General features: G+C 41.0%; 1 long non-coding RNA gene across 1 annotated transcript in view; it reads left to right on the top strand.

Moving 5' to 3' along the window:
• Positions 1-8,678: 8,678 nt before the first annotated feature.
• Positions 8,679-22,759, top strand: part of LOC123765544 (uncharacterized) — a 53,055-nt gene continuing 38,974 nt past the window's right edge. Inside the window, exons 1-2 of the long non-coding RNA XR_006773731.2 lie at positions 8,679-8,914; positions 10,938-11,003. This is a non-coding gene — a long non-coding RNA (uncharacterized lncRNA). The remainder of the gene's footprint in view (positions 8,915-10,937; positions 11,004-22,759) is intronic.

Below are 22,759 nucleotides of genomic sequence, written 5' to 3'. Positions count from 1 at the left end.
CTTTGCATACTCTTTGATGGGAGTTAGCACCTACAGAGTGCCCCTTCTATCCTCTCCTTATTTTGAAAATGTAAAACAGTGCTCCAGAACCAAGTTTGTTTTTGTTTTAACATTTGCATTTAAACGGTATAATCTTGAGCAGCATGTAGTATATCTCTGCACTTGGGGTTAATTTACTTGTTTGTGGGAAAGGAGAAAATGGTAGTACTGTATGTATTTTGTTTTTTTTTAAGATTTTTCTAATATCATATAGCAAATGCAAAATTATGGTGAAGTTATCTTTTTAATTATTACTTAAAGTGCTGTGAGTAAGAGAAATACTGTACAGGTACTAATGTTAAAGGAGCTACTTTACAAACTGTTGGGTAGTGAATATTGAGCTGTAGTAAAAGTATGGTACAGTATATGTTAAAGATTTATATTTCTTTAAATTAGGTTTATAGCTAAAGGCTAAAATAACTCATTCAAATTGGCCACAGTTTAGCAGTGGGATCCTTGCTCGTGTTCTGCAGGATGTGTGTGGAGTTAAGACTGCACACCATATATCACACATTGGTATCTGGACCTTGCCAGTGACGAATATTTGAGGAAAACAAAGCTTGCCCAACCACTTGGGCTGGATGGTAGAGCAACGGTCTCGCTTCATGCATGTCGGCATTCAATTCCTGACGGTCCAGGTGGTTGGGTACCATTCCTTATCCTAACCCCTTGCCAGTGCTATATTGTCATAATGGCTTGCTCCTCATGTCTTACATTTTGTGAAAATATTCCCATCATAAACTTGGTCACAGTACACTACATTCTATAGTTTTACATTTGTCTTTGAACTCTGGATAATTGGTCCAAAGGACTTCTATCATTTGGTCAAAGCTAAATAAAAAAATATGAGAAAATGGTTAGATCAATGATTCTAGCATGAATCTTCTCTATATTTCTTGTTTTCTTCTTTTAGGAAGAAAGTTAAAATTTTACTTTCTTTCAGAGTTAAGAAAAGATGCATGCTAGAATCATTGGTATAACTCTGTTGATCATATTCAGTAACACAGGTCTAGAATACAGGGCCTGACAGCTGAGTGGACAGCGCTTCGGATTCGTAGTCCTGAGGTTCCGGGTTCAATCACCAGTGGAGGTGGAAACAAATGGGCAGAGTTTCTTTCACCCTGATGCCCCTGTTACCTAGCAGTAAATAGGTACCTGGGAGCTAGACTGCTGCTACGGGTTGCTTCCTGGGGGTGTGTAACAAAAAGGAAGCCTGGTCAAGGATCGGGCCGCAGGAACGCTGAGCCCCGAAATTATCTCAAGATAACTTCAAGAAGATACAGGAATGACTGCTTCCATTAAACACTGTTAATCATATATATTGTGACGAGTATCTGGAATAGAGCAGTAACTATGCTGGCAGGTGTGCCAATCACACATTAACAAAAAAAAAAAGAGAAACAAAGTAAAAAAAAACTGCTTGATATCTTTACCGTGTGAAAACCAGAAAATAAAAACTTTAAACATTTAATATAACAAAAAATTACTTTAATTTTACACAAACTGACAAGTAACAATGAAAACAAAACCCCTTATCCACTTAGCTTAAACACAATCAAAAGAGAAATATACACATGTGAAATTAACGCTAATAACAAAGGTGCAGGTAATACTTTATACAAAAATGCTATGTGCATCTACCGTCACCCGGAGGTGAGAGTAGCTGCGCCAGCAATGAGCACTAGAGTAATCTGACGCGCTGGACACTGGCAGGATTTCTTATATGGGCTGTGACGTTATATTTGGCGTGAATACTGGAGTTGGTAACAAGAAGTTTTGCCGTTAAACGAGCGAGAGAGGTAGTTAGCTGGTGGCATCTGGTTAACCGGCAAGACAGAAGGTGCAGGTGTCTAGGGTTCTGTAGGGTCGAGGGGGGGGGGAGATGTAACTAGACAATACATTTTGGCATGTATTGTTGTTGAATCTTGATGTTGGAGCATGCAGATACGTTGGTGGTAAGGAACAGGCCGAATCTACTGCAATGCAGGAGATAACTATAACAATATATATATATATATATATATATATATATATATATATATATATATATATATATATGTCGTACCTAGTAGCCAGAACTCACTTCTCAGCCTACTATTCAAGGCCCGATTTGCCTAATAAGCCAAGTTTTCCTGAATTAATATATTTACTATAATTTTTTTCTTATGAAATGATAAAGCTACCCTTTTACTATGTATGAGGTCAATTTTTTTTTATGGGAGTTAAAATTAACGTAGATATATGACCGAACCTAACCAACCCTACCTAACCTAACCTAACCTATATTTATAGGTAAGGTTAGGTTAGGTAGCCAAAAAAAGCTTAGGTTAGGTTAGGTTAGGTAGGTTAGGTAGACGAAAAAACATTAATTCATGAAAACTTGGCTTATTAGGCAAATCGGGCCTTGCATAGTAGGCTGAGAAGTGAGTTCTGGCTACTAGGTACGACATATATATATATATATATATATATATATATATATATGTCGTACCTAATAGCCAGAACGCACTTCTCTGCCTACTATGCAAGGCCCGATTTGTCTAATAAGCCAAGTTTTCATGAATTAGTTGTTTTTAGACTACCTAACCTACCTAACCTAACCTAACCTAACTTTTTCGGTTACCTAACTTAACCTAACCTATAAAGATAGGTTAGGTTAGGTTAGGTAGGGTTGGTTAGGTTCGGTCATATATCTACGTTAATTTTAACTCCAATAAAAAAAAATTAACCTCATACATAATGAAATGGGTAGCTTTATCATTTCTTAAGAAAAAAAGTTAGAGAAAATATATTAATTCAGGAAAACTTGGCTTATTAGGCAAATCGGGCCTTGCATAGTAGGCATAGAAGTGCGTTCTGGCTACTAGGTACGACATATATATATATATATATATATATATATATATATATATATATATATATATATATATATATATATATATATATATATATATATATATGCGAACAAGCCTGAATGGTCCCCAGGACTATATGCGAATGAAAACTCACACCCCAGAAGTGACTCGAACCCATACTCCCAGAAGCAACACAACTGGTAACTACAGGGCGCCTTAATCCGCTTGACCATCACGGCCGTCAAAAGGAAGTGATAGCCGAGGCTATTTGAGCCACTTCCCCGACGGCAACTCGGATGGTAATCTTGGGCATAGCATTTCACCAAATCACCTCATTCTTTGGGGCACACGTGAGGAACACAAATGCGAACAAGCCTGAATGGTCTGTCTATATATATATATATATATATATATATATATATATATATATATATATATATATATATATATATATATATATATATATATATATATATATATATTAGTCCAACTTCAGAGGAATTCGAAGAAGTGTTTGACTTGCAACAATGATCGAATCCGTCTGTGACATTCATCAATGTTTCCCATTGTTGTGTTTTTCAAGAGATCCATAACCTTTAAGCACCTTTTTGCATTATTATTTTTGTATCAACCCATGTATATCTTGTAACCATCAAATGCATAATAAAGCACAAAAAATAAAAAAGGAAGGGGGTGGTAGGAGAAAAGCACACAGAAACTGTATTGGAGGGGATCTAAACATTCCCTCTAATGCGTTATGCGTGGTTTCCTCCGAGGCTATGGGTCCCCCTTCTTCCAGCTAGAGGTGGTACTCCCTTCCATATTATATATATATATATATATATATATATATATATATATATATATATATATATATATATATATATATATATATATATATATATATATATATATATATATTATATATATATATATATATATATAATATATATATATATATAATATATATATATATATATATATATAATATATATATATATATATATTATATATATATATATATATATATATATATATATATATACCTAATAGCCAGAACGCACTTGTCAGCCTACTATGCAAGGCCCAATTTGCCTAATAAGCCAAGTTTTCAAGAATTAATTGTTTTTCGACTACCTAACCTACCTAACCTAACCTAACCAAACTTTTTCGGCTACCTAACCTAACCTAACCTATAAAGATAGGTTAGGTAGGGTTGGTTAGGTTCGGTCATATATCTACGTTAATTTTAACTCAAATAAAAAAAAATTGACCTCATACATAATGAAATGGGAAGCTTTATCATTTCATAAGAAAAAAATTAGAGAAAATATATTAATTCAGGAAAACTTGGCTTATTAGGCAAATCGGGCCTTGCATAGTAGGCTGAGAAGTGCGTTCTGGCTACTAGGTACGACATTACATTATATATATATATATATATATATATATATATATATATATATATATATATATATATAAATGTATGTGTGTGTGTGTGTAAATCACGAAGATTAACACATGATGAAAACGTGACAGTGTCAGACCCCGGAGGAAGAATTGAAGCAGGAATTTCCTTAAGTACTTTCGTATTTAATAATACATCTTCAGAAGGATGTGTAACGTACGATTATCTTACGTTCTTGAGTAGATCAGATACAGTGTTTAGTGGGTTTCATATTTATTCAGTAGTCTTGGATACATTAGTGTCGTAGAGGTTGATACGGAGCTTGGAGCAGTGCAGAGAGCTGAGGCCGGAGTCGCGGAGCTCTATGCGGGAGAGCGTGGTGACTCGATGGGGAATAGTGAATGTCTGAACACGATGAGGAGCGAGAGCATTGTAGCTTTTTTTTTTATATATATACAAGAAGGTACATTGGGATTGTGAGGATACATAGTATAGTAATTACAATCTTGTAAATGCACTCCTTGCTTATATTGGGTGACTACACAGCTTCCTCCATCAGGATGGAAAAAATGTTACCTGTAAATAGGGACAGGATTATAGCTTGTGTAATTAGTGCTAATTAGTGATCCCATTAAGCTAATGAGAGGCTGTAGTGAGTATATTGGTTGAACTCTACAGATGAGTTACAAGTCAGTAGATTTGGACATACATAGGCAGGAGAGAGGTGAAGTGAGGTACAATTACAAAAATATGAATGGGATTTGGTGAATATAAATAGGAGCTGCATCGTATGGGCCAATAGGCCCATACATGGATATTAATAGGATAAGATAGTGGATATTAACAAGATATTAGTGAGACAAATGTGCATCAATGATCCTACTCAAATCGCTCTTTAACTGATCAATCAAAAATGTATCTAAATTATACAAACCACTACTAATGTTCAAATTACATGATTTTGAAATTTGTATTAAAGCAGATTCAATTATGTTTCTATTGAAAGTGATTTTACAATTCGTTATTGCCTGAAGCAGCTGGACGCCCACTAAGTCTGACAGCTGCACATGAAGCACGTCCACCAGGGCGACACCAACCAACAGATGGTCCACCGGCACCGTAAATGCCAGACCAGCCGACGACGTCCTCTTCACTGGAGGCCGAGAAGTCCCCATGACAAAGCCAAACGTCACCCTGTCAGTGGCAAACCACCACCAGGCAGGACAGGGCAAACAGCAATCACCCAACTTACGTAAACACTAGCCAGGAGCGGAGAGACCTCAGGAGCTTCCGACCAGGCCGGTGGTTGCCACCCAATTCTATTGAAGATGAACAAATCCACAAGGGCCGTGACGAGGATTCGAACCTGCGTCCAAGAGCATCCCAGACGCTGCCTTAATCGACTGAGCTACGACATGGTCAAAAAAGCTGTCTATTGAAGATAATATCATTCTTACGAGATTTATTATGACAATTAAAAATAAAAATGGACTTTCAAGGGCACTTGTCTCTTTTTGGGCCTGTTGGCAGTTCAATCATGTTTATAATCAGTTATTTACTGTGTTTATATTATCTACAAAATATTGGTATTAAAATATATTTATAGAAGCTAAATGTGAGCGTAAAGGTGTGATATTCTAAATATTCTATGCAAGTCTTATCTAAGATGGATTCAGAAGTTCTAGTATTCTAAGGCAGGTAATTCATCATGAGTCAATACTGTGTACAGCTTTTTCTTTAACCATTGACATTGGGGAAGGAGGTGAATGGAGCAGTGTTTCCTGGACAGTATTGTAATGCCCCAAATCACATTTATTCTTATGGGTAACATTAAAATACTGTACATCCAATTCTTACAAAACTTTACCGAATTTTTACGAAATTTTTGCATCCAATTCTATCGAAAATTTATTTACATAAGCTAACGTATATAATATATGTCCATCCTGAGTTTCAACATTGTAATCCAAAAGGAAACAGAAAAGAAGTGGTCACAATGAAATAATTCGAAGATTATATACCGGTAATCTCTAATGAATTTTAAAGTACAGTGTACATGTAATAAATTTAACTAGTAGAATAGAGTCTAAAGTACATGTAGTAACATTCTGAAAGAGAGTACAGTATTACATAAAAATTATTTGTTGCTGAACAATATATTATTGAACGAGGCCCATAATGTTGCTTGAAACTTGTCAATTTTAAAATCTGTAACTCAAAATGTTATTTGAAAAATAAAACTTGTTCTTTCCAAATTGTGCAACTATGGATGAAGAATATATGTAAAATTAATGAAAACTGGTTCAGAAATAACAAAAGTTCAGAATTTAAAAAAAAATCAATTGTACTTTTGAGTACTGTAAAATGATGCAGTACAATGACTGCTCAACCAGTAGATATTGATCAATTTTATTCCAACTTCACATGATTGTTGGCGAGTTACATCCTTAAACGTAAGGAAGCATCTTTAAGGAAGTCACATGTCGAACAATTTAGCAAAATTATGGAAATACCCCCCCTCCCCCCCCCAAACAAAATACGGGTGTATTGCTATATGCATAAAATAAAATACAAACATACTAACACTTGATTAAGTTTATTTGATATATATTTTTTTTTTTAATAACAAGATAGAAAATACTTTATAATATTCTGCGTCACTGATCTCTCGAGAGATCAGTATATTTTTTCTCCCATTTTATATATATTCTTTTACCACATCCTAACATCCAGTTTTGCTACTCGCATAACCACTCTCATCCCCCCCCCCAACCCTTATCTAACTGGGCGTCATACCAATACCACACAGTTGATTGACTGTTGAGAGGCAGGACCAAAGAGCCAGAGCTCAACCCCCGCAAGCACAACTAGGTGAGTACACAATACTGTACCAACAAATAATTGAAGGAAAAGAAGCCTGCTCCATATTGTCCAAATTTCGCTGTTTTCCCATTCAATTCCCTTCGTTCTCGACTCAAAATCGGGGATCTTAAGTTCGATTATCGGGCGTGACAGAAATGGTTGGGCACGTTTCCTTTCACCTAATACATCTGTTCATCTTGCAGTAAATAGGTACCCCGGAGTTTGGCAACTTTTGTGGGGTTGCATCCTGGGGGAGAGTTGCAACCCCACAACACTCGACCTCGATATAAACCTGAAGTATAAATATACACACAGGCTTCCTTTCTCCAACAAAACAAATTAATTATACACACACACACATGCATCTATGGTAGGTAGCGTAGTCGGTTGTCCAGACACCCAATGAGAGAAAGATTTGTTTTTACGCCAAATTTCTGTACACTGTCGCTAGATAAAATGCTCAGTGAATAAGAGTTTAATATCTACTCCTGTATAAGCAATCTTCAGTGTTACGGTATACAGGCAAGTCTGATTAATTTGTTATTGTGCCATAGAATCTTAGCGTGTTTCCTCTGATGATAATTTTGTTCTCTTTTTTCAGTCACTATTTGCTTGGACGCTAGGCTTCTATGTCTAAATTTTTCTTACAAGACAATTTGTTTGACAATATTAGAAACGATTCGGGAGTTGCCGGGATTAGCACTCGTCTCCTTGTGCGACAGGGTCGAAGATTGGACAACGTGGGACGACTGGGCACCGTTCCTTTGCTGTTCGCGTCTGTACCAGCAGTAACTGGGGACCGGGGGTGAGGAGGTGGAGTTTGGGTGTGTGTGTGAGATGGCTGTGGCTTGTTGGTACCAAGTGTCGCTTGCTTTTAGCGTGAGGAGGCGTGGCCTGTAGCATAGTGACTTAAGGTGTGGCTTCCTGGTGTGGAGAGGGGTGTGGATTTTTGGCGCCAGGAGGCGTGACTTACAGACACTAGGACTAGGAGGCGTGGCTTACAGGCGCTAGGACAGGAGGCATGGCTTGCAGGCGCTAGGACTAGGAGGCATGGCTTGCAGGCGCTAGGACTAGGAGGTGTGGCTTACAGCGCTAGGACTGGGAGGTGTGGCTTACAGACGCTAGGACTAGGAGGCGTGGCTTACAGGCGCTAGGACATGGGAGGCGTGGCTTACAGGCGCTAGGACTAGGAGGCGTGGCTTACAGGCGCTAGGACTGGGAGGCGTGGCTTACAGGCGCTAGGACTGGGAGGCGTGGCTTGCAGGCACTAGGACTGGGAGGTGTGGCTTACAGGCGCTAGGACTAGGAGGCGTGGCTTACAGGCGCTAGAACTAGGAGGCGTGGCTTACAGGCACTAGGAGGCGTGGCTAATTGCTGGCGACAGGAGGCGTGGCCTAATACTAACTTGCTGGTATGAGGAAGCTGTGCCTTGCTGGTGCGAGAGGTGGCGTGCCAGCGAGAGGTGTGGCTTTCTGTCACGAGGGGGCGTGGGCATGAGAACAGGGGGCGGGCGTGGGCAGGGAGGTGGCAGTGTGTGTGCGCGTGTGTTGCTGTGCGTGTGTCCCGCTGCTGAGCCCCAACGAACCTTCCCAAATTCTTCGAACTAAATCGATCTTATCCGAACTTTTACTGCGAACTTTTATTTACGACGGTTATAGTGTTGTGTTAGAGAAGTGCGCCATAGCTGAGGGAGGCAGGACTCCGCGGAGCCCCGGGTGGGGGCGTGGCCCCCCTGCAACATCCATGCCAGGTCAGCACAAGTCGTATTGCATGCACTCTTTCACCTCTTAAGTATTACAACTGGCGTTATGTGAAACATTAGGAAAACTGTATCAGTACTGTCTAGGAGTTGTTGATTTAGGGGGGACGACGATCGTGGGATGGGATGCCCCCTGGCGTACCCATTAGGGGTGAATCGCGAAGCTTGGAAAGGTGGAACGCCAAGCCAAATCGCGAAACGAGTGACGCCAATCACTAGAAACTAATATGCCATACGGCAAATAAACTCACAGTCAGGCAGATGATTGGGGAGCCCCGGGAGTCCCTCAGGGGGACAAGCACCGGCCCCGCCCCTCACAGAGAACACCACCATAACTCTGCCCCCCAACTAAAACGCAAAAAGTCATCCAGTGTCCCCCGGCAGAGCAGAAGCCGGCCGCCCACCACGACCGAGGGCACACCAGGAGCTCTAATGATTGTTTACAAAGAACGTGATTGGCCACATAATCTTCACATTACCATTACTGTATTATTGTCAGTTTTATGGCTATTTGTATTTATAGTCACTATACTACTTCCGTTTTAATTATTTTTGTAATGTAAATTAGCTGTATAATTTTATGTATACACGTATTACTTAATGTTAGTGTGGGTTTGTGCTTCAAATCTACGAATACAAATTTGTGTTAAAATCGTTAATTAAAAAGATTTTTAAATTCTTGAACTGACTGTGTGGTATAAATGGCCGCCAACCAGTTACAAAACGAATTTAATATATTTGCGATTTGTTATTAATTTGATAAGAGCGTTGAAATTGTTCTTTGCATTTGTGGCGGTATATTTTTGAGTGGTAAGTGTACATAAGCTGGGGGGGGGGAGAGGTAGGACTATAGTACATATAAGTACTATAGTACTATAAGTTATAGTTATATAGTTAGTACTATAAGTACTAACTAAACAGGAGGAGGGACCGAGGGTTAGTTTGGGTGTAAGGCATTGGCTGGATTAAGTTTACATTTTTGTTACATGTGTAAAAAAAGTAAACATTTTTCATGTGTAAAAAAAGGTTATTTTATAGCTACTTTAGGTTAGTCAATAGACAAGAATACCAAATTAGTGTTGAATAATCCATCTAATTTGGGAGTTGTGAGGTATCAAACAACGCTTGACAACCACTCAACAGCCGGGCTGCTGGACGCCACAGCTCGCTGGCTAACTTGTGATTCACAGCCCGGTTAACCTCATATATTTTGGACAAATTTATCAAGTTTTCCTTTTAAACATCGTGAGAGGTCGCCTAGTTATGGCCCTCACGTTCAGAGGGCGAATGTTGAAATGTCTTGACCCCGCCCCCCCTTGATGTTGATAGTATACTCTGTTTTTTAAGGTGAGTATTTTGCACTTACAGTCATTCCCTCGCGCACAGAGTCAACGCTGCTCCGCTATGCTGCCTCCTTCACACAAAGGTCGAGTCGCGGTGAATAGCTTAAGCATGGGTCCCAATTCTCGAGATAAAGAGCGGTAAGAACCTCCGTGTTGAAGATTATCACTGGTAGGTGGACTTCAGTATAGTGGGTGGAGGGAGGGAAGGTGGACTCCAGTATAGTGGGTGGAGGGAGGGTGGACTCCAGTATAGTGGGTGGAGGGAGGGAGGACTCCAGTATAGTGGGTGGAGGGAAGGTGGACTCCAGTATAGTGGGTGGAGGGAGGGAGGACTCCCTCACTATTTCTGCTCACCGGTAGAGAGAAATCTTCCAGAAGCTATATTATTTTCGTGTATTTTCTTTACATAAAGCAGCTTTGTAAATTCCTACAGCATTTGATGCAATTATTAATGCAATTGTATTATAGTAAAAGATACAAAAAATCATCTGAGGGTGTTGTATTAACTGATGATAAGGAAGAAATGCCCATCGAGCAGATGCAGTCAATGTCTAGGGAAAGATGTGAAGTGTTCCGTAGTCTTGTGTTAAAATGTTTGTAAACAAAAGGTGTATAAGCCATAGAGGGCCTTCAGGTAACCATGATGGGCTGACGAGGTTTGTTAACTGCAGGTGATGCTCTCGTTGTGTGTGGGTCTACACGCCTTAGCCTGCTGGGTCGCCCGCAAGTATAGACAGGTAATGATCCCTGTGTGTTGCTCCAGGCGTCCCTGTGTGTTGCTCCAGGCGTCCCTGTGTGTTGCTCCAGGCGTCCCTGTGTGTGTTGCTCCAGGCGTCCCTATGTGTGTGTTGCTCCAGGCGTCCCTGTATGTGTGTGTGTGTTGCTCCAGGCGTCCTCTGTGTGTGTGTGTGTGTTGCTCCAGGCGTCCCTATGTGTGTGTTGCTCCAGGCGTCCCTGTGTGTGTGTGTTGCTCCAGGCGTCCCTGTGTGTGTGTTGCTCCAGGCGTCCCTGTGTGTGTGTTGCTCCAGGCGTCCCTGTGTGTGTGTTGCTCCAGGCGTCCCTGTGTGTGTGTTGCTCCAGGCGTCCCTGTGTGTGTGTGTTGCTCCAGGCGTCCCTGTGTGTGTGTTGCTCCAGGCGTCCCTGTGTGTGTGTTGCTCCAGGCGTCTCTGTGTGTGTGTGTGTGTTGCTCCAGGCGTCCCTGTGTGTGTGTTGCTCCAGGCGTCCCTGTGTGTGTGTTGCTCCAGGCGTCTCTGTGTGTGTGTGTTGCTCCAGGCGTCCCTGTGTGTTGCTCCAGGCGTCCCTGTGTGTTGCTCCAGGCGTCCCTGTGGGTGAGGGGGCTGCAGGCGCACGCACTGTTCTCAATTGTCTGCCGTTCAAGACCCTGCTCTCTGGCCCACCTTAACAAGAAGACTAAATAATACTCAGCCGCGTCCTTCCTCATACCCCAATAGTTTCGTTAAAAATTAAGAAGATAGTTTAAAATGGTAAAGTAATTGTTTAAACTGTATTATACGAAGTCTTGCTTCCTGTAGCTTGACCACGTCTGTAAAAGATGTGGAAAGGTGTGATGAAGTGAGTAACAGTGAGTAACACAGCCACTCACACAGCCAGGGCGGTGAAGCAACACTCACTTACACTTTAGTGCCCTCTGTTCACTTCACCTCCAGTTTTCACAGATCCATTTATTTTGTTAAGTATTGAGAGTCCAGTTAACAGTTTGTAAAAACCTATAATGCATAATCTAATGTGACTCAGAATGACAGCTTACACATCGTTGCTACTGTAATGTGACACAATCGACTTGAGAATGGTCCAGGACGGACCGCAACGTCGTCGTCCCTTCACTTTCTAGTGTGTGGTCTGGTCAACATCTTTGCTAGATTTAGTCTCATGGATACAAGTCGCATCATACACAAGACAGTTCGCCAACGTACTTTACAATCTACCTAAAGCCCAAGTCAACGTGACCTAACATAGCCTCACCAAACACAACCGTAACTATCCTAACTGAAGATAAACTGAGCTGTACGGTTTTGAAAGAAAACATTGTCGAACTATTGTGACCAAACCACATCTGCATGCAACCCGTCCTTATCGACGAATGTTGATTAATCCAGCCACTAATCCCCCCTGATTGTGAATGAAAAACATTTTGTACACAACTGACAACCCGTCCTCGACTCAAGTCCATTACATTCAGCGGTCGACCCCACAGACGCATTAATATATTTTAACATGCTGTTCATTCAAAACGGGAGTTTTCTCAAGTATAAATTAATAATATAATATATTGGCATATTGTGTATATATAGGCGTAGGATAGGTTAGGTGTTTAGGTTCTGTTGGCGATTATTTGTATTTGTAGTACGTGGGTAAAGCATTTATAGCGATTGTGGTTCGAACAAAACTCGTCAGTGAAGCACTTGTTCCGGAAGTGTTCGAACGAAATCAGTTGTGAGTCAGTGTGTAAACCGCTTTTCATTCATAAACAGGGGGTTTGGCGGGTGGATGGAATCACTTTTGGATCTTTGTTTGGAGGACGGGCTGCAACTGATGACGTGAATTTATCGAGCAGTGCTTCGTTCACGTCTTCTGCTCGAATAGCACCTTTATAAATGCTTTATACGCGTACTGCAGATAACTGCGTGAATCCCTCTTCGTGCTTCAGCCCGTTTCCAGTGTTATTACCAACCCCGGCCACCTTCCCTGCTGTGAAGTCTTGCTGTGCTGCCAGTTGGGAACACCCGCACAGCACCAGCGGCAGCCTCTCGTAGCCGGAACAGATTCGGTCATAGTATAAAATAACGACCGGATTCAGAAGCCGTAGCCTACCTATTTGGCCTACCCAACTGGTGGCCAAATTGGATTTTCGCAAAATGAATCTGAATAACAAAATTTTCTGAATACTGTTTATATGTTTGTATATATATATATATATATATATATATATATATATATATATATATATATATATATATATATATATATATATATATATATATATATATATATATAGCGCTCAACAGTACTCATACATACACCAAGTGACCTCCTGGTGCTAGTTAAATTTAATTAATAAACAATATTATGTCGAGGCCTACAGAAAAAGGTAGAGAAAATAGTCATTCTGAAGACAAATATCAAATTATTTGTTAAAATTAACTATTGGTTATTCACGATGTCAACAATGTGTATCACCTGAGCTGCAGGTAACACAGCAGAAAAATAACCTTCCTCGGCCAAATTTAACATAGACCTAACCTAGTTATACTATGTTTATTATTGTATTGATTCATATACAAGAAGATATAATGGGTTGTTAAGGGGAACATATGCTGGTGGGCGAGTAGTATATTCTTGCAGTCACTAGTCACCTAACTTAACCTAGGCCTATAATATGTGATATATATAGTTTAAGTTGTGTTTTGTGAATGTTTATTTTCCTGGAAGCTGTCGCCCCGACGCAGCCTCATCCAAAATATTAAAACAGCGCGCGCACCTAAATTAATGGATACATATTAATGAGTGAGCAACATTGCTTTTGCTATAACTTCTATCCAAAATATGACCAATAATTAAGTAAACATCTCACCAAGGTGCATAATACACACATGTTCATACATGCAATCATATAAATAAAAAAAAAATAAAAAAAAAATAATTTTTAGTTTTTTTAATTTATGTATTTTTATAATAACAAACTAAAATGTTATTTTTAATTGTTATTTTTTATTTGAATTTTACATATGATTGCGCGAAGAAAATAGTGTTAGGGTAAAGTGACAATTGGGCCACCTTTTATAGTATGATTAATTTAGTAGTCTTGTGCCATTAGCTTTCTTCGTTGACACGTAAGTACATCTTAAATACCGTGGATAATGTCCGAACATTTTGTATTATTTTGTATTATTTACAAAATAATACATCCTGGGACCTCTGTTGTTTATAATATATATAAATGATTTAGATTCAGGTTTGAGTAGCAACATTTGCAAATTTGCCGATGATACGAAAATCGGTAGGGAAATTAATTCGGAGGAGGACTCACTATCACTTCAAGTTGATCTAGATAGGGTTTTGAAATGGTCAAAGGATTGGCAGATGCAGTTTAATGCTGATAAATGTAAAGTTCTGAGGTTAGGTAATGATGATAGAGTTACAAGATACGAGCTAGATGGTGTTGTGATTGCGAAGTCGGATTGCGAAAGGGATCTGGGAGTTATGATTAGTAAGAATTTAAAACAAAAGGATCAATGCATAAATGTTCGTAATAAGGCAAATCGGACACTTGGATTTATTAATCGCAGCGTTAGTAACAAGACACCTGGTGTGGTTCTCAAGCTATATCTTGCTCTAGTTAGGCCCCATTTAGATTATGCAGTTCAGTTTTGGTCGCCATATTATAGAATGGATATAAATTCACTTGAACGTGTCCAGCGTAGGATGACTAAGTTAATTCCCCAAATTAGAAATCTTTCATATGAAGAAAGATTAACAAAGCTTAAGTTGCATTCACTGGAAAGGCGAAGAGTTAGGGGTGACATGATAGAGGTTTACAAGTGGATGAATGGACATAACCGGGGGGATATTAATAGGGTATTAAAAGTATCAACACAGGACAGAACACGAAACAATGGATATAAATTGGATAAGTTTAGATTTAGGAAAGACTTGGGTAAATACTGGTTCAGTAACAGGGTTGTTGATTTGTGGAACCAATTGCCGCGTAACATTGTGGAGGTGGGGTCCCTCGATTGTTTCAAGCACGGGTTGGACAAGTATATGAGTGGGATTGGGTGGTTATAGAATAGGAGCTGCCTCGTATGGGCCAATAGGCCTTCTGCAGTTACCTTTGTTCTTATGTTCTTATTTACGACCCGAAATCCATCCTGTGAGTAAATGACAGAAACGTTAGTGATATAATGGGTTAAGAGTTAGTTTTAACAAAGTTAAAACTTTGTTCTAACGAAGTTAGAACTTTGATAAAGTCCCCGCGGCGCAGTGTTAACATACTCGCCTGGAGCTTCGCGAGCACTTTGGCCTGGGTTCGTATCCTGGCCCAGCCCGTCCTCTAAGTCTAAACAAAAATCCCTAAGTCCATTCCATGCACCCGCCAAACCCCAGCTGTTTATGAATGAAAAACGGTTTACACACGACTCACAACTGATGACGTTCGAACACTTCCGGAACAAGTGCTTCGCTGACGAATTTTGTTCGAACACAATGCTGTAAATGCTTCACCCGTTGGCAATTACAAATAATCGCTAACAGAACCTAAACTCCAAACCTAACCAGTGCCTAAATATGTACAATATGGTAATATACAAAATATTTATTTATATTTGAGAAAATTCCTGTTTTGAATGAACAGCATGTTAAAATTGATGAACTTGGTCTGAAGACGGGTTGTGGCCGGGGACTGACTGGGAACCAATCCTTAATTGTTCATCCAACAGTAAATGGGTACCTACCAATATTTACAGTAGGCAACAGTGGGAGGTCACTTAACATAGACAGTACCCGGGATGAAGTATTAATAGCAATTAAGGTTGGGAAATCTATAGCCCCTGGGGAGGATTATCTTGCCTTGCGGTTACTTTTTCTTTGGGAAGTTCCTAGGATCAACGTCCCCAGGGGGTCGGTCTCTGACCTGGCCTCCTGCGGTAAGTGGTCTATTCAATCAAGCTGTTGGACGCGGCTGTGATTTGTACACATGACATAATAAAAAGCATAAGAATCATCATCATTGAGTTTCTTAACATTAATAGCCTAACTTGTTTTTAAAGTAGCCGAAAAAAGTCGCAAGTAGCGAAATTAAAAATTTGGGAGCGCGCGGGGCTCTGAAAAGTAGCCAAATTCGCTACTTGTAGCCCAATCTGGCATCCCTGCCTATAACACCATTCCAATGGGCTGCGGTGGAAAGGTACCAACAATAAATACAACTGACAAATGTGAGATACTTTATTAAGATTTTTGGTAATATATAATTTTTAATTTAATACGCTGACATTTCTTGAGCTCTATTTCCTGAGATAGAGCACTCTCTAAATTCTAGATTTGTTCTCATTCCATTATATAATGATGCAGGTGTGTGAATAATTTTGTTCACAGTTTACATTTGGCCAGGTCATACTACTAAAGCACTAATAGCCTAGTACTAGCCTAGCATAGTCTAGTAGTTGATATCTCAAGCTGCTAATTTTATTGAATGATTCCTAAATATGTGACTCTTCTCTTGTTGATAGATGGAATAGTTAGGATAGATTTATAGCTAGTCTTTCATCTACACTGTGTAACCCTTCATACAGAATAGGGCAGCAGCACATTGCTGTGTATACCTAGGCTTGTTAATAAAAAAAAAATAAATTGATCATATCCACGACTTATGTTGGAGTTTTTGAATATTGGCATCAGGCTCTTTATAAGGATATATAAGCAATATAAGGATATATAAGCAATATAAGGTTATATAAGCATTCTAAGGCTATACTCCTTTCAAGCCATATTCTTTGGTTAACACATCAATGCTATAATACATTTGCAGGCCAACATGAATCAAGCCATGTGAAATACTGTTCCCGTCATTAATCATTTTTGTTACAAGCTCTACGAATACAAATGTTATATATATCGGGCTATTTAGTATACTCAAGATTTAAATAACAGTTCTGTACAGACCTGGATACTTTTATGAATTGTATCCTGAATTATAGACTATAAAAAATCCTCATGGCGGAAACCTGAGCACGGAAATACCGCAGGGAAAGGGAGGAGTGGTAGACTGTGCCAAGGTGTGTGGGTGTTTATGTGGCACTCTGTGTGTGTGTGTGTGTGTACTCACCTAGTTGTGCTTGCGGGGGTTGAGCTTTGGCTCTTTGGTCCCGCCTCTCAACCGTCAATCAACTGGTGTACAGATTCCTGAGCCTACTGGGTTCTATCATATCTACACTTGAAACTGTGTATGGAGTCAGCCTCCATCACATCACTGCCTAATGTATTCCACCTGTTAACTGCTCTGACACTGAAAAAGTTCTTTCTAACGTCTCTGTGGCTCATTTGGGTACTCGGTCTCCACCTGTGTCCCCTTGTTCGCGTACCACCCGTGTTAAAAAGTTTATCCTTATCTACCCTGTCAATTCCTATGAGAATTTTGTAGGCCGTAATCATGTCTTCCCTTACTCTTCTGTCTTCCAGTGTCGTGAGGTGCATCTCAAGCAGCCTTTCCTCGTAACTCATGCCTCTTAGTTCTGGGACTAGTCTAGTGGCATACATCTGAACTTTTTCCAGCTTCGTCTTGTGCTTGACAAGGTACGGGCTCCATGCTGGGGCCTCATACTCCAGGATTGGTCTTACATATGCTGTGTACAAGGTTCTGAATGATTCCTTACACAGGTTCCTGAAGGCATTTCTGATGTTAACCAGCCTCGCGTATGCCGCAGATGTAATTCGTTTTATGTGGGTTTCAGGAGACAGGTTTGGTGTGATATCAACTCCTAGATCTTTCTCTCTGTCCGTTTCATTAAGTACTTTATTTCCCATTCGGTATCCTGTGTCTGGCCTTCTGTTTCCACCGTCTCGTTTCATGACCTTGCATTTACTCGGGTTGAACTTTAGTAGCCATTTGTTGGACCATTCATTCAGTCTGTCTAGGTCATCTTGTAGCCTCCTACTATCATCCTCAATTCAATCCTACTCATAATTTTTGTATCATCAGCAAACAATGAGAGGAATGATTCTATACCCTCTGGGAGATCATTTACATATATCAAAAACAGTATAAGTCCCAGGTCTGACCCCTGCGGGACTCCACTTGTAACGTCTCGCCAATCTGAGGCCTCACCCCTCAGTGACTCGCTGTCTTCTGTTGCTTAGGAACGCCTTTATCCAATGGAGTATCTTCCCTTTCACTCCAGCCTGCATCTCCAGCTTTTTCACTAGCCTCCGGTGTGGTACTGTGTCAAAGGCTTTCTGGCAATCCAAATATATGCAGTCTGCCCACCCTTCTCTTTCTTGCCTGATTTTTGTTGCCTAGTCATAGAATTCAATTAATCCTGTGAGGCATGACTTGCCATCCCTGAACCCATGTTGATGCTGTGCTACAAAGTTTTTTCGCTCCAGATGTTCCACTAGCTTTTCTCGCACAATTTTCTCCATCAGCTTGCATGGTATGCAGGTTAGGGACACTGGCCTGTAGTTCAGTGCCTCCTGTCTATCCCCCCTTCTTGTATATCTGGACTACATTAGCTGTCTTCCAAATTTTTGGCAATTCCCCTGTTACCAGTATTTGTTATACATTATGGAGAGTGGCAGGCACAGTGCTTCTGCTCCTTCCTTTAGTATCCATGGGTAGATTCAATCCGGGCCTATAGCCTTTGTCACATCCAACTATAGAAGAGCTTCCTTACATCCCAACTGGTAATCTCAAACTCTTCTAGTGGTTCCTGGTTAACTATTCCCTCTCTTATCTCTGGAACTTCCCCTTGCTCTAATGTGAAGAAGACCTGGTATTTCTTATTCAGTTCCTCGCACACTTGTCGTTTGTAGTGAATCGGTCTGCCCCATCCTCAATTTTATTACCTGTTCTTTTATTTTGTTTTTCTCCTGATGTGGCTATGCAACAATTTAGGTTGAGTCTTTGCCTTGCTTGCGATGTCATTTTCGTATTGTCTTTCTGCCTCTCTTCTCAACCTGACATATTCATTCCTGGCACTCTGGTATCTTTCTCTGCTCGCAAGTGTCCTGTTATTTCTGTAGCTTCTCCATGCCCTTTTTACTTTGCTGCTTAGCTAGCCTACATCTCTGATTAAACCATGGGTTTCTCGTTTCTATTTCATTTTTTTTCCTTTTGGACTGGGACAAACTTTTCTGCTGCTTCCTTACACTTCTGCGCGTTGTAGTCCATCATGTCTTAGGCCGTCTTTCCTCTGAGCTCTGTTTTCCATGTTATATCTGTTAGGAATTTCTTTATCTTCTCATAGTTTCCCTTTCGGAATGCCAGCCTTTTGTTTTCAGTTCCCCTCCTCGAGTTCTTTAACCCTTCTTCAACCAGATACTTAAACCTCAGTACACTGTGGTCGCTCATTCCTACCGGGGACTCGAAACCGATATCCCTTATGTCGGAGTCGTTCAGAGTGAAGACTAGGTCAAGTCTCGCTGGTTCATCGTTTCCTCTCATTCTTGTGGGTTCCCTGACATGCTGGCTTAAGAAGTTTCTTGTCGCCACCTCCAACTGTTTGGCTCTCCATGTATCCTCGCCTCCATGCGGTTCCTTGTTCTTCCAGTCTATTCCTCTGTGATTGAAGTCCCCCATGATGAGCAGATGGGATCTAGTTCTGCAGGCAGCTGAGGCTGCCCTCTCAATTATAGTGTTAACTGTCATGTTGTTGTCATACTTTTGCCTGGGTCTTCTGTCATTTGGTGGAGGGTTGTATATCACTGCTACTACTATTCTTGGTCCTCTTATTGTCATGGTGCCTGCTATGTAGTCTCTGAATCTCTCACAGCCTGGCATAGCCGTGTGTGTGTGTACTCACCTAATTGCGCTTGTGGGGGTTGAGCTCTGGCTCTTTGGTCCCGCCTCTCAACTGTCAATCAACTGGTGTACAGATTCCTGAGCCGACTGAGTTCTATCATATCTACACTTAAAGCTGTGTATGGAGTCAGCCTCCACCACATCACTTCCTAATGCATTCCATTTGTCTACTACTCTGACACTGAAAAAAATTATTTCTAATGGCTCATTTGGACACTCAATTTCCACCTGTATCCCCTAGTGCATGTGCCCCTTGTGGTAAATAGTCTGTCTTTATCTACCTTATCAATTCCTCTGAGAATCTTGTATGTGGTGATCATGTCCCTCCTAACTCTTCTGTCTCTCAGTGACGTGAGGTTTAATTCCCGAAGCCTCTCCTCGTAGCTCATACCTCTCAGCTCGGGTACTAGTCTGGTGGCAAACCTTTGAAACTTTTCCAGTTTAGTCTTATGCTTAACTAGATATGGACTCCATGCTGGAGCTGCATACTCCAGGATTGGTCTGACATATGTGGTATACAAAATTCTGAAAGATTTCTTACACAAGTTTCTAAAGGACGTTTTTATGTTAGCCAACCTTGCATATGCTGCTGATGTTATCCTCTTGATATGAGCTTCAGGGGACAGGTCTGGCGTGATATCAACCCCCAGGTCTTTCTCTCTCTCTCTGACTCTTGAAGTATTTCATCTCCCAAATGATACCTTGTATCTGGTCTCCTGCTCACTACACCTATCTTCATTACATTACATTTGCTCGAGTTAAACTCTTACAACCATTTGTTCGACCATTCCTTCAGTTTATCAAGGTCTTCTTGTGTGTGTGTGTGTGTGTTTAGCTCCCGAGATCTGAGTATACTGAACTCATGTGTCACAGTTCTATAAGTGTTGCGTGTAACACAATACGTTCACTTGCGTGGCAATGTGTGTGTGTGTGTGTGTGTGTGTGTGTGTGTGTGTGTGTGTGTGTGTGTGTGTGTGTGCGCGTCTGCTTAATTTGTGAAAGTTTATGTTTGTTACGTCTCTAGGCCGTATTCGGAACTCATTATGGTAAAAACATCTGGTTTGTTGTTATTTGGAAATAAATAAGTAGCATGAAATATACAAAATAAATTTGAGCACCTGGTTATAGATTTAATAAAATACAACAGAGATGGCCACAGATTTGTTGCCACGATTAAATTCTATACAGTATTGGGATTAGAACTTTTACATGCATTGGGAGTCAGTCCTCTACTACCCTAATTGTGCTTGCGTTGGTTCAGCTTCGGCTCTTCGGCCCCGCTTCTCAACTATCTGTCAACTAGTATACAGATTTCTGAGCCTGTTGGGCTCTCACAATATCCAATTTTAAGCTCTGGATCGAGTCTGCCTCCACCACTTCATTTTGTATTGCTTTCCACTTCTCCAATGCTCTGAATAAACGTCTTCGCCAAGCCAAATAAAATATGATTATCATAATATATGTTATATATAGGGGGGTACCACCACTGGTGTAATTATAGGGACCCACAGCCTCAGAGAAGGGAACACAGAGCACTCAGGGAAAAACTTGACATTTAACTCTGAATACGAAAGAGTGTTCACTTCTCCTACCACCCCCCTTTTTTTTATTATGATGTACACTTTATTATGCAAGGTTATACAGTTACATATCTGATTTTATACAAAAAATGAACATTAAGAACACACAAGAAAAAGTTCGCTTCCTAGAGGCTGTAGATTTCCTCGAACTCCTCCGACGCCGGGCAGGAACCGAGGATGCAGCGGGCATTTCCCCTCTGGATCGCGACACTGAGGCGCTGAAAGAGAAAACTTGCTGCTCTAGGGTCTCTTGTGGTGTCAATGAGCTTGGAACCAAGATCCTTAAGAAACCTTCTTGCACTCTCACCCCATGGGCCTAGGGTCTCAGACCCTATTGGAACGAAATTGTACCTTTGATCTAATTGCCTGTACTTGACTGACTTTTGTTTTTCTCTGTGTGTCGCTGCGGCTCCTGCCGTGCCGGCAGAGAGGGTGATGTATGTCGTTGCCAGGGTGGATACGCAAGTATAGTCCCATGCTAACTGCCTGCCACCCTTCCACGGACGCAGTGTGATTCCGTCTGGTCGGCCGGCAAAGCTAACAGAGTCACGGTTCAGTAGGTTGCGGGGCTCTCTCTCCGCTGGACACTGAGCAGAGGCAAGGCTTCTTTTAATGATGTCGTTGACTTCGTCGTGTCTAGTGTGCCAACCACCCGATTTTCCACAGTGCAGGCCATGCAATCCATATTCGTCAGCATCTGCCTCGCCGCAAATACACCTGTGAACAGTGTGGATAGGGGCAGCAAGGCGGAGAGCGACTGCAATACGGAGCTCCTGCGGATCAAGACGTGTGCCTGTCGCAGACATAGGGACTGCCAGAAGGAAGTCCCCTGCATGGGGAGCCTGCACAGCTGTGAGGCGTGCACGATCACTGGGGGTTGTTGCTGCCTCCAGCAAAGCTGTGGCTTCTTTGTCTACAATGGGGCTGTCCCAACTGGATTGTTTCTTGGCTTTCGGCATGGCTGGTCTGAGTGCTGGGTCTGTCATGGCACCCCATTTCGTGTCACATTCCGTGTAGTGGGGGTCCTGTATCCCCGCTACATCACTCAGGGTGTCAGGTAGAATTTCCTTAACCAGGTCATCTGATGCTGAGGAGGAAGACAGGAAGGCTGGGACTGCAATTTGGGTGGCGGTGCGGACACCCAAGCCACCGAGCCTGACAGGAAGAGTGGCTTGTTTCCACTGGCATTCGTTGAGAGAGAGGTTAACAACTTTTTCCAGCATGGTCTTCAGTAGGAGGTCATACTCGTCAAGCTTTGGGTTGTTGTAAGATGGGGCGCACCTCAGAAAGTAGGTATATATATATATATATATATATATATATATATATATATATATATATATATATATATATATATATATATATATATATAAACACAAAA

The sequence above is a fragment of the Procambarus clarkii genome, chromosome 30 (assembly GCF_040958095.1).
Source record: "Procambarus clarkii isolate CNS0578487 chromosome 30, FALCON_Pclarkii_2.0, whole genome shotgun sequence".
Classification (NCBI taxonomy): domain Eukaryota; kingdom Metazoa; phylum Arthropoda; class Malacostraca; order Decapoda; family Cambaridae; genus Procambarus; species Procambarus clarkii.
Note: the sequence above shows the minus strand (reverse complement) of the source record. Positions and strands in the feature narration are given on the sequence as shown.